The 12,270-nt window shown below is 40.4% G+C and overlaps 1 long non-coding RNA gene across 1 annotated transcript in view; it reads left to right on the top strand.

Moving 5' to 3' along the window:
• The window catches only part of LOC143809711 (uncharacterized), a 58,910-nt gene extending 48,165 nt beyond the window's left edge, over positions 1 to 10,745 (top strand). The window contains exons 2-3 of the long non-coding RNA XR_013222411.1: positions 1,857 to 1,963; positions 10,508 to 10,745. This is a non-coding gene — a long non-coding RNA (uncharacterized LOC143809711). The remainder of the gene's footprint in view (positions 1 to 1,856; positions 1,964 to 10,507) is intronic.
• Positions 10,746 to 12,270: the final 1,525 nt, after the last annotated feature.

The raw sequence follows: 12,270 nt of genomic DNA on the forward strand, positions 1-12,270 counted from the left end.
ATAATTGTGCCGTGTGAAATGCGAGTTTTACGGACGTAGTTTCTGCGCTCTTACGTCCGTAAAACTCGCATGTGTGACCCCGGCCTTAACATGATATCACCGGCTGGTGCGGTCTGTGACTGCTCTGAGCCAGCAAAGATCTGCACCAGGCAGCATATTTTTACAATTGTAATGTGTATGCAGCCCATATAATTGAAATAAGCAGTAACATGTGCTAAATTACAAATCATATCATTGTAATTTGGGCAGTTAAAAGGAGTTATCAGGGACTTTTTTATTCTTTCTTATTAGCGTAAGAACTTACAGATAGGTATTTGCTAACTACCTCTGCCCGAAACCTATCTCTGCTGGCTCAAGGTGGCCACAGACCATTCCTGCTTGTGACTCTGGTGATGTCACATTGACAGAGTAGCGTCTCCTTTACTGCTCTACTCTGTTGATGGGACGTAACTGCTGATGTCATGCCGATTGACTGTCGGCTTCATGAGCCACTACCCATTTAATGAAGTTACAAAGTTCAAAGTGTTTCGGGTGTTGAAACCCAACCTATCTGATATTGGTGGCTATCTGATATTGATATTGGTGGCTTATTATAAAGAATTGGTCATAAATACCTTTTGACCGGACAACTTTGGTATAATACTATATTTCACTTTCAAATTGTCATCTTGCAATAAAGTGTCACCACAAAACTGTATAACATGCCTACTAGTGATGAGCGAGTATACTCGTTACTCAGGTTTCCCCAAGCATGCTCGGGTGGTCTCCGAGTATTTGGATGTGCTCAGAGATTTAGTTTTTGTCGCCGCAGCTGCATGATTTACAGCTGCTAGACAGCTTGAACACATGTGGGAATACCCTAACTAACAGGCATTCCTCACATATATTCAAGCTGTCCAGCAGCCGCAAATCATGCAGCTGCGGCGACGAAAGGTAAATCTCCGAGCACGCTAAAATACTCGGAGACCACTCGAGCATGATCGGGGAAACTCATATAACGAGTATACTTGCTCATCTACGGTATTTCAGAGATCACTATTGCTATATTATCGGGTCCTTAACAAGGGAATGAAGTAAGCTTAATTTGATAATTTGATTAAACACAACCTGATTTTTTTTTTATTTCTCTATTATTCTTTCTACAGTTTAACAATTTCCAGAGAATGTGTTAAATGGTAATTCAAATGATCTAATAGAAAATGTCAGATCCGACTTCTGAATAATAACTGTACTAAAACACAACACTTCATATTTAGAACTGTCAGATTGCTTCAGCTAGGCTACATATCATCATTCTGTATAAAATATACAATTACATTTTCTTCTCCTGCCCGCGTTAGAATAAAATGGCTTAAAAGCAGCTGAGTGAATTTTTCTGGAATTAGAACCTTAATAACCCATTATACAATACTCAGCTAGATAAATATTTTGCCTTTAAACAGTCAAATTGCAGTATTCATTTTAATTTGCTTTGGAATACAAATGGCAATTAACCTTCTGTAAGAGTCGTGTGTTAATTGTGGATTTACAGATTTAACTATTCATATATTAAATTAAACATGCATAGTACAATCTTAAAATTCCAAAGAAGCAGATTAGCTGCTGGAAATTGATGTTAAATCGATAATGACTGCTTTTAAAAAATACCAAAATGTATTTATTTAAGTCATGAATATTTCATTTTATGAAGGTCATAGTAAAATAATCATGATCACTAATCTTGCCTTGTATTACTTGTGATGTCAAGTTGGGTTTCCAGATCCACCATTGTCATTCCTTTGTTATTTTTTTTTAACATGTATGAATAAATTGACAAATGGGTGTTACCATTTCCCAACTCAATATTTTGTTCTTAGGGAGTGTGAAAACTCAAAGAAGAATGAAGACTGGACACAGACACTATTTCATGTCTAGAACAGCTGCTATTTTATTCTACAAGATGCAACATTTTGACTAGCTTAAGGTAGTTTTCTCATCTTAGCAATGGCGTATTGCTAAGATTTATAATCACTTCCAGCATATTCACAATAATGATGTTCATGTGTAAGTGAATATCAAACAGTACTTATACTGAACACTGAGACATTAAAAGGAATCTCTCATCTCGGAAAATGTTATTTACCTATAGATATAGGGTAAGTCTGCAGGTAAATATCATTATAATGCTACTTGGCCTAACTGGAAGTGCGGCTACAGGGAGAAAAATAAATTATTTCAGCTACAGTGACCGCAAACAGCACCACTGCAGTCACTGGTCACAGCACCACTACAGTCACAGTTCACAGCACCACTGCAGTCACTGCTCACAGCACCACTGCAGTCACTGCTCACAGCACCATTACAGTCACTGATCACAGCACCACTACAGTCACAGCTCACAGCACCACTGCAGTCACTGCTCACAGCACCACTACAGTCACTGCTCACAGCACCATTACAGTCACTGATCACAGCACCACTGCAGTCACTGCTCACAGCACCACTGCAGTCACTGCTCACAGCACCATTACAGTCACTGATCACAGCACCACTACAGTCACAGCTCATAGCACCACTGCAGTCGCAGCTCACAGCACCACTGCAGTCACAGCTCACAGCACCACTGCAGTCACTGCTCACAGCTCCATTACAGTCACTGCTCACAGCACCACTACAGTTACAGCCCACAGCACCACTACAGTCACTGATCACAGCACCACTACAGTCACTGTTTACAGAACCACTACAGTCACTGATCACAGCAACACTACAGTCACTGCTTACAGCACCACTACAGTCACTGATCACAGCACCACTACATTCACTGCTTACAGCACCACTACAGTGACTGATCACAGCAACACTACAGTCACAGCTCACAGCACCATTACACCATTGGGCTTCCCACATCACTCTGGTTCCAGGACCACTGTTTTCTTGACCTTTAGACCCCTGATGCCCTGCAGTGGACTGCCTTATATGGTGATATGATCACTATTTCAGCCCTCTTGTTTAACCCCTTGGTACATGCTTTCCTCCTCACTGCTCTATATGGCAGCTCCCTCTATAACTTTATGCTTTAAGGGAGATTTTTTTCTTCTTACTACAATGGGATATCTATGCTAGTTTCTCCACAGCATTAAATAGACTTATTGTGGCCTCTCAGAAGGGGGGGTTCATTATCTGGTTTTCTGGGGACGCCCAGAACAGGGTTTTGTTTATTTAATGTGCAACTATTGTATGTATATGGGGTATTGTTTCAGGTATATTTCTGTCATTTGAGCATAATATTGTATATGCTATAGTGTTGAGCATTCTGATACTGAAATATCGGGTATCGACCGATATTCGCTGTATCGGAGTTCCGATACTGAGTTCCGATACTTTTAGAATATCGAATACCGGAATCGGAAGTTCCCAAAATGCAATGAGCCAGTTTGATTTTATTCAGCCAATGAGGATCATAAGAAGTGTGGGCACATCCTGTTAGGCATGTTAGGCATGGTAACTAATGGCATGGCTGTGATTGGCTGGTGAAATGATGTCACGATGCATTATAATGGAGTGTGGGCGGTGCGTGGGCAGAGACTGCATGTCTGTGTGTAGACGGGGTCTGTGTGGGCCTCTCGGGGGTCTGTGCAGGCCTCTCAGCAGTCTGTGCGGGCCTCTCGGGGGTCTGTGCGGGCCTCTCGTGGGTCTGTGCGGGCCTCTCGGGGGTCTTTGTGTCTGTGTGCAGGCATTGTCCGATGGAACTACAAGTCCCATCGGGCTATGCCTGCTACAATGACAGTGATTGATACATTAGCCAATGTTGGGACAGCGATAGTCCTATCATCCGGCTAATGTGTTGAATGTAAAAAAAAACACAAACATGCATACAACATTCTACATACATACAACATACTACATACATACTACATACAACACACTACATACATACTACATACTACATACATACTTCATACAACATACAACATACATACATACTACATACAACATACTACATACATACTACATACAACATACTACATACATACTACATACATACAATATAGTACATACATACTACATACAACATACTACATACATACAACATACTACATACATACTACATGCAACATACTACATACATACAATATACATACAAAATACTACATACATACTACATACATACAACATACATACTACATATATACTACATACATACAACATACATACTACATACATACTACATACATACAACATACATACTACATACATCATACATACAACATACTACATACAACATACATGCTACATACATACCATATACAACATGCTACATACATACTACATACTGTACATACTACATACAACATACTACATACATGCTACATACATACTACACACATACAACATACTACATACATACTACATACAACATACTACAAGCATACAACATGCTACATGCATACATACTACATACAACATATTACATACATACAACATACATACAACATACTACATACATGCTACATACATACAACATACATACTACATACATACTACATACATACAACATACATACTACATACATACAACATACATACATCATACAATACATTCATACATTACATACAATAAATACATATAGACATACAGTACATATAACATAGAGTACATACTCACCATCACTTGTCACTTTGAAAGCCCGAAGCCAGTGTCACCTGTAAAAAATATTAAAATAACAAACAAACAATATTACTCCCTGATCTGCATAAATCCACGAGTGTCCCATGACGATCTCCCGTGGAGAGCAGCAGCATTAGCTGATGCGACCGCTCTCTAGGGGCTCCAGGAATTCAATGACGGGAGGCAGGTATCCTTCCGCACTGTATTCCTCTGCCACTGCAGTGCAGTGCGAGGATGCATTTTTCTCGCATCAAATGATCCGTTGGACATCTGTGTGACATCCGTATGCCATCCGTCTTGCAAGATTTTCACTCAAGCTTGCAAAATGGACATATAACGTTTTTTTCACCTGAAAAAATTTAAATCATCAACAAGAACATTATTTAATGGCCCTAAAACAGGTGCCAGCCACCAATCTATGCAGCAGAGTCCCTGCTTGTGTTGGTGCACTTCTGCTTGATGAGCAACATGTCGGATGTACTGACTTTTAACACCACAGAGCGTGTGCTTTACAACTTGGTACTTTCCCAACGTTTTGGAGAGCCATACCCAGTTATTGTAGATCCGAGGAGGCGGAGACGGATGTGGGTACATCCACTTTTGAAGCAACTGATCAATAAAGGTCATTTCAACTGTCTATATGCTGCTCTGAGGACAAATCCAGACAAGTTATTCAACTATTGTCGGATGAGGATCCAAACGTTTGATATTTTGTTTGAGATTTTGCGACCAGGGATCACCAAGAAGGACACCAGGATGCGCAAATCAATTTCTGCAGAGGAGCGCCTTATCCTTACTTTACGGTATGTATAAATCCTCTGTTTACAAAGAATGTTTTGTATTTAATGGTCTTACCCATTTTTAAAATTAGCTAATTAACTGGTTATGAAACTTCAACATCATTTCGGCTTCTTTTATAATATTTAAGTTTATCGAACATCAAAGCCATCGCATGTTCTTAATGTTTGATTAATCATGGCATATTATTTATATAATTGTAGTTTTGGCCCATATAACACTGTAATGTGTTAATTTAATATTTAGAAAAAATACTCTTTTTTTCTTTTAGCTTCCTTGCCACTGGACTATCATATGCGGCACTGCATTTAGAGTTTTTACTTGGCAAATCTACAATTTCTGGAATTGTGCGGGATACATGCACAGAAATATGGAGAAGACTCCATCAAGAGGTGATGCCTGAGCCTAAAATGTCTGATTGGTTACGTATTGCCCAAGGATTTCAGGACACCTGCCAGTTTCTGCACTGTATTGGGGCTCTGGACGGAAAGCACATCCGTGTACATAAGCCGCCGGGATCAGGGACCCAATTCTATAATTATAAACAGTTTTTCTCTGTAGTGCTGTTGGCCCTAGTCGACAGCAACTACAGGTTTATAATTGTAGATATTGGGGCCTATGGGAGAATTGGAGACTCTAGAGTCTTCAGTTCTTCCATTATGGGTCGGCGGCTGCGCAACAATGATTTGGATCTCCCACCCCCAAGTCACCTACCAGGGGCTAATTTGGATGCGGTGCCTTAGATGATGGTAGCAGATGAGGCGTTTCAATTATCAAGGAATGTCATGAGGCCATATCCACGGAGAGGCCTGGACTACCGGCGTAGAATTTTTAATTTGCGCCTTTCCCGTGCCCGCCGTCTTGTAGAGTGTTCATTCGGCATTCTCACTGCAAAATGGTGGGTACTTCAGTCCGCAATACAACTGAGTGAAGGCAATATCAATGGTGTGATCAAAGCATGTGTTGTTCTTCACAACTTTACTAGATACCATGATTGCCCATCATCTGCTGCTGATGAAATTGATTATGCAAATACTGTCTTGTCTACTCCATGTGTTCTTCCTTCACGTCGTCAGCCCTCAGGCCTAAAAGTTCGTGATGTGTTAACAAATTATTTTGTGTCACCAGAGGGATCGACTGTTTGGCAAGACAATGCTGTTGTGCTTTAAAGTTTAGTTATATTGTTAGTTAATAAATAGCATAATGTTCATGTTTGAATTGTGTAGTATGTTTCTCCTTAAAAAATCCCTAAATTTGTTAAGTTGCCACATCATCTTTTTAGTCAGAAGAATACATAACACTCATATTTGGTAAAAAGTTTTACTGCTCAAAGCATATATATATTAGCCCAAAACATATTGACATCATATGTAATTGTAGGCATATTAACCAGAGGAAACCAGAAACCAGAACATGCCAAGGGCGCAAGTAACTTAGCACATAAAAAAGCAGAAATGAAAGGCCAAAACCTTGTTTGAAGAAATTACAGGTTCTGGTAGGTTGGGGGTGGCGATGGTGATGGCGGGTGTCCAGCATGTGCGGAACTTGGCCTAGGTGGTTGACCAACCAGACTGTCAACCTGTGGTATGGCAGATATATATGTAGGGTGTTGTTGCAAGTTTCTATACTGTGTCTGAGGTAAAACATGATGTTGAGGGTAGAAGGGCATCAAGTCCTGTGTACTGTATTGACCCATTTGGTCATACCCCCCAATATGGCAATGTCGAGCAGACACATGTTGGGCCCAGCCTCCAAACATGTGTCTGTTCAAGTGGTCAGATTGGGCATTTGCTGGATATTCATTAATTGGCCTGTTTTGGTGTTGTTGGGTGCTTTGGCCAGGCTGTTGTTGTGGAGCTATACGTGGCAGGGGTGGTGCTGCGACTGTTTGGGTTTGTTCCTGTGGAAGGTCTTGCACCGCCAGAAGGTTTGTAGCTGATATTTGCCACCGTTCGAGGTAGTTGAACACATGAGTCGGGTTGTTTGGGGGTGTTGCCGCATCAATCACAATTTGTAGACAACCTCTGGTCCGCAGCCTGAGCGAGCGTGGAATGGGGCGTAAATAGTGGGCAAGACTGCGGAAGTACGCTTCCTCACCATCGTCATGTGCAGCCCTGGACAAATAGTCCAACACCCCTGTATCCACTTGCCTCCTGGTGCCAGGGTTAGAAGCCACCCTTCTGCGCCGACCACGGTTTGGTCTTGTAGTAGGATGTGGTGATGTATCCAGAGCCAAGGTTGGACTGCTGCTCTGGGCTCCTTCCTCAACCTCTGGATTGGCCTCCTGTGTGGCAGAAGACGCTGCTGCTGGTTGTGGTGGTGGTTGGTTGCTGCTTGGTGCTTGGCCTGATGGTCCAGCCATTTTGGCACCTTCACCAACGGGGACAATCACCAACTCCGAGTCAGATGCAGTCTCCCTTTCTGTCAGATTTGACTCTGTTCTGGATTTCAAAAAGGATTTTTTAGCAAAAAATTAGAAACATATTCACGTTAGAAGATGTGTAAAATATTTTGTGACATGCACTTACGGTCTGAGCTCCATCACCGGTGCAAGAAAATTAAGCCGATCAAAATAAATATATTTTCTTTCTTTTTTTGGTTGCTGCATCACCACTCCGCCCAGAAACTTGATGTTCACGCCGGTATTGGTCCCGGCAACTCCGCCAGCGTCTAGTGACATCATTCACTGCAAAGAAACAAAATTTGTTTTTGGAATAACAAATAATAATAAATAATCTTTATTTTTAGATAGCGCTAACATATTCCGCAGCGCTTTACAGACATTATCATTGCTGTCACCAATGGGGCTCCCAATCTAAATTCCCTATCAGTATGTCTTTGGATTGTGTGAGGAAACCGGAGTGCCCGGAGGAAACCCATGCAAACACGGAGAGAACATACAAACTCTTTGCAGATGTTGTCCTTGGTGGGATTTGAACCCAGGACTCCTATCCACTGAGCCACCATGCTGCCCAAGCACATAACTCCAACAGGTACAGGGTTTGCAATCAGACACAGGCCCTGGAGCCTAAGAGGACATAAAACTCCCTTGGTAATATATTAAAGGACTATAGCTACTACATTTGAACCATATTTGTGTGTCTTGTTAATGTTTTTGCAGCCTCAACCAAGAGCTTTGAACATTTACATCACTCATAAACACACCACATATGATGTGTTCATGCCTATTTTTATCAGGAACCCAATATAAAAGCCCATTTTTTGGTAAAGGATGGTACTTACAAATTTCTTGCTGAACCTCTTGAGGTCGCTCATCAAAATCGGGGAACATGTGGCGACAGACTGCCCTCCATGCTGAGTCTTTACGTGCACGGTCCACATAATGTGCGTCGCGTTGGTCCCATAATTCTGGTCTATCATGGACCAGAGCAATCAGCATCTCAACATTTATATGCCTGGCCATGCTGCTACACAGTACACTCCGTGGAGGCGTGCTTCCTGCTTTGCAATCCAGCGTGGGCCAGAAATTAGCATGCCAAAGCTTCCTGATAATGGATGATTCAATTTCCTGTCACCTGGAGAAGTCTTCCGTATTTCTCGCAATGCACACGCATGGTCCGTGTGTAATCCGATTTTTTTGCGCACCCATAGACTTGCATTGGCGATTCTCGGCCGAGATACGCTGACAATCGCAGCATGCTGCGATTTCACTCGGATGCGGAATACGGGTGAGAAAATATCGGAGGATGGGAGCTGACCCATAGATTAACATTGGGATGAGCGCAATGCGATTTTTTATCGCATTGCACTCGTCCGTATTACTGTCTAGTGTGACCCTGGCCTTAGTGGTGCTCCTTATTTCTCTTTGTCTACCTCAGCACCATTACAGTCACTGATCACAGAACCATTACAGTCACAGCACCACTACAGTCACTGATCACAGCACCGCTACAGTCACTGCTTACAGCACTGCTGCAAATACCGCTCAAAGCAGTGCTCACTGTACTGTGAGAGCTGACTGTAAGCACACCCCAACTCAGTCCACAAATATATCTTCAGGTAAATAGCATTTTTCTTTGTAAAATCAAAGAGCCAAGTAACTGTGCCTTTTTCTTCTTGGGTGACTGTCCATTCAGAGAAATCAGAGGCAGCATGCAAACTACATACAAGTCTCCTCTATTCAAAAACAAAAGGCATGTAAAAAACAGACAGAACATAGACTCAAATAAACCCTGGATGGAGAAATATCTGTTTTCATTGCTGAAATACAGATAGGTTTTACATTCTTGATCATCACTCTGGGTCTGACTTCTGGAACCCCCACTAAACTTAACAATGAAATGGCTACAAACTGAGCAGCTATAACAGTTTTTTCAGTAGGGCTTGAAGCCACAAGGCACTGCAGTTGGCCCCATCCAAATGAAATGGAACCACAGGAGGACCAACAACACATCTTTGCAGGGAAAAAACTGTGAAGCGGACCCTGCTTTAAAGTAGCTTTGTGGAGCCTCAAAAGGTATGACCATCATCAATTAACGGCTTTTTCTAGCGAAGTTCCGTCACTTACTAAGGTGCTTAAGGAAAGCTTAAAAGAGCCAAAACATATGCATTATATAGAAGCTTTTATGAACATCTAATCTGGTTACAGAGTTCGGATTCAACCTTCTTTGGGACTATGTGTAGTAATATTAGTGAGAGAACCAAGCCCATCAGCTATGTGGACATTCGGCAGGATGTTGCTTCAATACCATATTAGTCCCTTCACAATGTGGCACTTTAAACATCAATTAGACAATATAAAAGTGTTGAAGGACACGCACCAAATGCAATATTAATTATAACATTCTGTTGTCAATTTATTCATGTGTTTCAAGAGAAAGAATACCATACAGAGTGCTGAAGATGGAATGCCCATTAATGGACATTGTAGATTCCTTTTTAGTAAATCTACATAAATATATCTAGAATAAAACATTTTAGGAAATTTCCATTTCTACCATCTCCTGTATCTCATCGGAGGGCTGTAATGTAACTTTACAAGAATGAAAATATAATCAATAGGATAGATCTGAATAAGTGTGCCTTTTGTGTATTTTAGGGTTCAATTTATTCTGCGCAAAAGCTCCAACTGCTGCCATAGAAGTATTACTGCTATAGAAGAATACATTGCATCACACTGGCACCAAACAAGGGAAGAAAATGTGCCCAAAGAGCCATAATTTTGTCCATAATCCATCATTCATGTCCTGCTAAACAGTGTCTTTTGTATCCTATAATGGGTCAACAACTTTTAATTTCAGAGTATGGAAAGTTCCTGTGTCTTAGTATATAGTATATTTTGCAGTGAGACTGATTTCTTCGCCCTGATGATGATTTCAGTAAGGTATCCACGAGACAGAAGATAGATCAAAGTGGTTTAATGTCAATGCATTTCAAAGTCATCTGGCTTCTTCAGGACAACCACATGTACTAATGGGCATGTCATCAGTACATGTGGAAGTCCTGAAGGAGAAATCAGATGACTTTGAAACGCGTTGACATTAAACCGCTTTGATCTATCTTCTGCCTCATTGATCCTTTACTGAAGTCATCATCAACGCAGAGAAACCCACTATCCCATCCTCACTACATGATTACCCTTTGTGGGTGTTGCAGCAGCTGATCATTAAACCATTGCAGTGGTTGTGTCTTACACAAATCTATCTGGTGAGCATCTCCTTAATTTTTAATCGCATCATACGCGGACAAAGACCTATTGCTCTTCACTTTTTCTCCCCAGTGTATACATAGTATATTTGGGGCTCGGTACATGTATTTGAGGAGATAACAGTACCTATTTGTTACTAGTGTTGTATTCATTTTATTTGCTGAAAATACTGTAGTATAGTATTTTGTCAGACCCCTGTTACTTATGAGTCTTATGAGTAGCTGCAAACACAAAAATTCTAAATATTTTTAAAAAATCAAGATATCTCCAAAGTTGTGTTTTTTTTACGGCACTTTAGAGTATTTAGAGCAATATATAAATTTTTCCAAAGATGAACATTGCCTTTTAAAACATTAAAATGTATTATTTCAGTTCTTTTTTTATATTCACAAAATATTAAGTTTTAGGAAAGCCAAGGAGACTGTGAATTTTGAGATAGGTTCCTATTTATTTCACTTAGACTAAAGGGTTTCTCATTCCTTACTTCTACCTTTTAGCTTTAAAGAGTAACCTTTCCATCTCTATGAAATACGCTTCTCCTGCTGAATTATTTAAAATATAGATCATTATATGTGATTAGATGGAAACTGGTTTAGTCAGCATTATAATGCGATTTCTGGTATAGTCAGCAAACATATCACTTATCACAGAATTTTAACACAACAGTATTCTGAAACCTTTACCGATAGCAAATTTTAATCAGGAGTCTTAAGGTTCTCACTGCTGCAAACTCATGGGCCATTCAAAGCTGAAAGTTACATATAATGACCAATGTTTTTGAAAATATCCATTGTATCAGTTATTTGTTGCACTGTTGTGATGTAGTAAACGTGCATCAAATTTTAGGTAACCATAACATATATACTTGTATGATAATATTCCATTAAATTAGTATTTCTATCTACTCAAAATTTATTAAAATGGAAAAAATGTCCCTCAAATGCCAACTAATGGCCACATTAATACAGAGACCTATTTAGTAGTGTATTGAGCCTCCCTTGGCTTTCAGAACCACAGCAAATCCTCAGGGTATAGATAGCAGTAGGTGTTGAACTAATTTTGCGAGAATATTGACTCATGCTAGGATAGCTTCTTGCAGTTGCCATAAATTAGTTAGAGATACCAACATGCTTTGAACAGTCCTCTCTACATCA

The sequence above is a fragment of the Ranitomeya variabilis genome, chromosome 2 (assembly GCF_051348905.1).
Source record: "Ranitomeya variabilis isolate aRanVar5 chromosome 2, aRanVar5.hap1, whole genome shotgun sequence".
Classification (NCBI taxonomy): domain Eukaryota; kingdom Metazoa; phylum Chordata; class Amphibia; order Anura; family Dendrobatidae; genus Ranitomeya; species Ranitomeya variabilis.